Raw genomic sequence first — 6,000 nt, forward strand, 5'->3', positions numbered from 1 at the left:
AATTAAATTATATTATCTTGCTGTATGTGTGTCATTTTCTGACTAAAAGCAACCAAAAAGCCATTTTAAAGTGGTTATAAGCAAATAATAATAATAATAATAATCGGCAGGGATCCCCAGACCAATACAATTAGTGTGCCTCCTCTATTTTAAAACCCAGGAGCTGCCACTGCATAAGACAGTCCCTTGTTAGTAAATCAGAGGATTTGAACTAATTGCTTGAGTGATTCAGTGACTCATTCATAAAGACAGTCCCTTGTCGCCACCTATTGGCATAACAATGTAACCTGCAGATGCATAAAGAGTAAAAAAAAATCCACATCTTTCACACACAAAATTGGGCTGGAAGTAACAACTCTATATATAGCCAAATTATATACATGTTTATTCCCACCTTCACATATTCAGAAGACTATTTGCACAGTTAACGCTTTGATTTGCGTCATTGCCGATGAAGAGTGTGTCCATTAATGCTCTTCCTCACTCTCCTTCTCTCACAAGCCTATCAATTTATTGTTATTGTTGGCAGTTGAGCTGAAGCTTCTGTATTGATTTCTCACCCCGAGAGAAGATAAGGTGGAGAATCGAGATGGATTCCATATCTATTATCTAATGGAATTCCTCCTCTTAGAGAGGCTATGGATTTTCTGCCACTGAACCTCTGCAAAAAGAAGGAGAGGGATAGAGTGGCCCCCACAACCCAGAATAAGTCCTTCCTGGATGGATTAAAGTGTTCAGCACAATGCATCCCGAGAAAAGCAGAGCCAAAATAAGGTTTTTCTGAAAGGGAACTGCTCTTATCATAAATGTGTATTGACCTGGAGAAGGTTTAATAGCCCAGCTAGTTCATGTACTTGAACAATTGTCCCATGTAGCCTCAGCACGAACATACTATATTTGCCATGGCCCACGCTGGTCTAGGCTCATCTACATGACTCTGAGACGGAGGCTAAAAAAGTAGAGCATGATTCCTTCACGCAAGCATTTGTGGATGTCATCCATGCAGAAAATTCAACATTTACAGTGCTAAAATATAGGTCAGTTTCAGCTTAGCTATTCCTGATATCCACAGTAGTATATTTGGAGAGTAATATATCCCAAGTCTATTGCTTTTCTTCATTGCATTTTGTCAAGAGTTCTTTTCTGTCTTTGGAATATGAAAATATCATTGCATCCAAAAGCTTACAGAAGTATTAAGAAACAAAGTGGATTCTTCATATCTTACCCTCTTAAGTCAGCCTGAAAAAGTACAAGGCTGGAAAGAGAGAGGGAGAGGGGGGAAGGAGCACAGATTTTCCAAATTGAGGTTTGTAAGAGAGATCCATCAAAGCCAAAACCTGTAAGCTTAAAAGCAGTGTCTGATGCTGTAGGGTTCAGAGAGTTCTCACACATTTAGATGGAAGATTATTAAGGTACAGCCGAAGCTCACAACTACTGTCCGTATGGCCACGGTTAAAATCAGACTTATGACATGATGCCTTATCAGGGCAACAGGAAAGCCTCTAAGCTCCTTGTTTTTAATCAAAAACAGATCAGTATAGACTGACCTTCTGCGGCAAATGACTCTGTATTTCATTTTTAATATCCTCAAGGCAGCGGGTAGTATTTCGTCCCCTCGCAAGAGGTGCTTCAAGAAGCAACCAGCGCCATCGTTTTATGTCCTGTCCTTTTTCTTCAGTTTGAGTTTAATGGACAACCTCCCATAAGAGCTGTAAGTCCTTATTAAACCTTGTTCATCTGATAAAGAGGTGATTTGGTTCCTTGAAAATGCCGATCAGGTTCACACTTGAGTTTATTATGGAAGATAGAAAGTTTTTAATACCTCACACATCGTGACAGCTCTTCCAGTGTCATTCAACCTTTATTTTCAGTATTAGTCTCTGGGAACTTTGAACCTGTCATGCTTAAAGGACATGGAGGCAAATGTAATTTTGGGTGCAAATATAATGTAATTTTTTATATTGTGATGAACCAAAAGAAATTACATTTCCCTTTTTATTGTGCACATTATACACATTTGTAAATGTATCTAAATAAACCTAAATTAACCCTAATTATTTAGTAATTAGCTATTGAATTGGGACTTTAAGCCTCATGTTTCTTTAAATTTGCTATTTTATTTGGTTGTATAGTGTATTACATTATATGTACATTTTAAATAAATGTTGGTCATGAAGGAATCCAGTTTTATCTAAATTCAACAAGCAATTCTTAATAAGAATGCACATACTAATAAATATACATGTCATTCAAAAGTTTGGGGTTGATAAGATAATGTTAAAGATAACTTTAATATTTTTTAAAGTCTGTTATGCTCACCAAGGCTGAATTTATTCAATAAAACATTATTACAGTGTAAAATAACTATTTCAAAGAACTGTGATGGCAAAGCTGAATTTTTACCCGTTTCAGTATCACATTACACTTTATGAATCATTCTAATGTGGTAATTTAGCACTCAAGAAACATTAATTTAGCATTATCAATGTTAAAAACAGCTGAGCACTTAATATTTTTGTGGAAACCAAGATACTTTTTAAAGATTCTTTGATTGATTTATTTAAAATTGAAATCTTTTGTAACATTATTAATGTATTTACTTTCACTTTTGATCGATTTAATGAGTCCTTGCTGAATAAAAGTATTATTTTCCTTTAAAAAAAAACTCTTACCGACCCCAAACTATTTAACATGAGCATATTTGGACTGAAGTTTTGGACTGAATGCACCTCCATGCGTCATAGGACGTTTTATAAAAATTTGAGGTGATTAGAATACATGTTGTTTAGCCGATGACGTGTGTTTGCTGAGCGTGACCTCTGACCCTTGTAGTGCCCTTGTAGTCACTCCAGTAACAAATGCAACAATGAAACCAGGCCCCATTCCAGTCTAAATCCATCCACACAAGAACTGAGACAGCAAGTACTTTAATGGGGAACAAGATACCCTTACTTGGTGAATGAACGTCTAGAGCAATTAAAGATTCCAAGTAATAATGGTGCGCAGATGGAGGAAAGCAAGGCAGGTCACGGGTAGCACATGTATCACCCGAATTACCCACACCACTCAGATGTTGGAAGCCAGTATCAATATAAAGCAAAGTACATTCATCATTTTTTTTTTATTGTAAAACAGTTTGAATGGACTGAGCACGCTGCTATGACATTTGGTTTCTAGATTGGTTTAGCTGGGTCTCTCTAGACACAGCCAGAGGCCCTAATGGTATGAAATGCTCCTGCCCTTTTGATAAATGTCAGTCGTTCTATCCACTTTAAAAAGTGGTCTTCTGAAAGTGACCTGGTCTCCTAACAGATAATAATATCCATATTCACAGGCACGTTTAAGCTGCAGAAAGTTCAAAACTGTTGTAAGTGATCCTAAGAGTGTAGCGTCTTCATACTATAATGTATTATTTCAATTTTGTGTGCAATATTTATTCATCAACAATGTGATACTGTTACTTTTTACTAGAACATGAGTGTTGTGGGGTTAAGCAGTATTTTATTTATTTATTTTTGCTAATGACATTTACAGCTGAGATTTCTCTTCTGCAATTTTGAGGAACTGACTGTGCAATATTTGTGCAATTACATTCAGCATAGCAAAAATATTGCAAAATATTCACAATGTTTATATGGGACAAAGAAGTATTTTGGAATATTTATTATATGCAATGATCCACTTTAATTAAATTAAATTTTTGCTGCTTTAGAAGACCAGAACCCACTTCATGTCTGGTTTAGCTGCCTAATAAAGTGTTGCTACAACATCGTCTTTCAAATTCTCAATAAATTTCATTGTAGCAATTAAAGGAATAATTCACCCAAATATTAAAATTGACTTACCCTTAGGCCATCAAGGTACAGATGAGTTTGTTTCTTTATCGGAACAGATTTGCAGAAATGTTGCATTGCATCACTTGCTCACCACTGAATCATCTGCAATGAATGCTGATAAAAAATATATATATATCATAAGTAATCCACGCAACTCCAGTCAATCAGTTAACATCTTTTTAAGCGAAAAGCTGTGTTTGTAATAAACAAATACATCATTAAAGAGGTCATATGATGCGATTTCATTTTTTCCTTTCTCTTTGAAGTGTTACAAGCTCTTGGTGCATAAAGAAGATCTGTAAATTTGCAAAGACTAAAGTCTCAAATCCAAAGAGATATTCTTTATAAAAGTTAAGAGTCAGCAGTTTGGGGTTGATAAGATAATGTTAAAGATAACTTTAATATTTTTTAAAGTCTGTTATGCTCACCAAGGCTGAATTTATTCAATAAAACATTATTACAGTGTAAAATAACTATTTCAAAGAACTGTGATGGCAAAGCTGAATTTTTACCCGTTTCAGTATCACATTACACTTTATGAATCATTCTAATGTGGTAATTTAGCACTCAAGAAACATTAATTGACCCCGCCGCCTCAGCTCACTCTTGCCCGGCTTCTTTCGCTCACGCTAGGCCGCTGTGTGCTTTGTTGTGAAAGCGAAACTACTTTGTTTGGTACTACTTCCAAAAGAGGACGATATCTGCTTCATCATGCCTAGAGCTGATCTGTGCTGGTCGCTGAGGAAGTACTACAACTTAGTGCTGTGGATCGCCGGCACATTTTATGGAGGACTGTTTACTGATCCTGGGAGAGTAACGTTAGACTAAAAGGTAGTTCTGACTCAAGTAAGTACGTTTTCTTTTATCATTTGCCACTGGTGATTCAAACGTGAGCTTTGGGCAGTGTGGAGTAGCACTTGTAGTTTGTCATTTCTCCGATCACAAATGCAGACAGGGTTTTATGTTTACGCGGCACGATGCAACGCAACACGTAAAAAGACAGTATAAGTCATTATAATCAGTAATTATGTCCCCACTGGATGCAACAAATGTTTCGTTTGTAATGGGTTTTACTGTTTTTGTCTGGTCGCTCCGGCCGGACATGGCATCAACAGTATGTGAGGGGCGTAACATTTCCATCTCACGCTTGAGGTATTCGGCCAATCACAACACACTAGATAGCTGGCCAATCACAGCACACCTCGCTTTTTCAGACCGATGAGCTTTGTAAAAATCGACGCATTTCAAAAAGGCGGGGCATAGAGGAGAAACGGTTACACTTTACTTGAAGGGGTGTGCATAAGACTGACATGACACCTTCATAATCATGACATGACACCTACATAATCATGACATGACACATGTCATGAATATGAAGGTTTTCTTATGCATGTTTATGACAACTGTCATTAAGTGTCATTCGCTCAGTTATGTAATTTTTAATGCAAAGACTACATTGTTTGAGATGTCTTTGTTATGGGCTATGGTTAGGGGTAAGGGTAGGGGTAGGGTTAGGTCAAATAATGTCATATTTGCATTAAAAATTACATAACTGTGCGAATGACACTTAATGACAGTTGTCATACACATGCATAAAACCTCCTTCATATTCATGACATGTGTCATGTCATGATTATGAAGGTGTCATGTCAGTCTTATGCACACCCCTTCAAGTAAAGTGTTACCGGAGAAACAATAATGTACAGTATGTGGAAAATAATGTGTTTTTTTAACTTTAAACCGCATAAACACATTTCATTACACCAAATACACAAAATAATGTTCTTTTTAGCAGCATCATATGACCCCTTTAAGATTTTTTCATTATGACTTCAAACCATTGGATGAACTATTTTTAAGGGCAGATTTTAAAGTAAATACTATGCTATTTTTAAGCCACATGGCATTTTCTCACTAGGATTCTTTTCTTGAGCAAGACATGCTGCAGTGTTCCTCAAATGGTGCTATTATTCACATTTCTTCTACATCTGGATGTTTTGCTGCAACTTTAAAAAAGCTGAATAGATGTTGTTCATAGATGTAGCCTACTCTTTTCAAACACAGTTTTAGAGAAAATTGAGAAAATATGGACATTACCATATGGACACTCTGTACCAGCAGGAAAAAGAACCGTGTTACCATATGGCAATTCTGTACCACAATA

Source organism: Sinocyclocheilus grahami, unplaced genomic scaffold (assembly GCF_001515645.1).
Source record: "Sinocyclocheilus grahami isolate Dianchi unplaced genomic scaffold, SAMN03320097.WGS_v1.1 scaffold106.1, whole genome shotgun sequence".
Taxonomy (NCBI): Eukaryota; Metazoa; Chordata; class Actinopteri; order Cypriniformes; family Cyprinidae; genus Sinocyclocheilus; species Sinocyclocheilus grahami.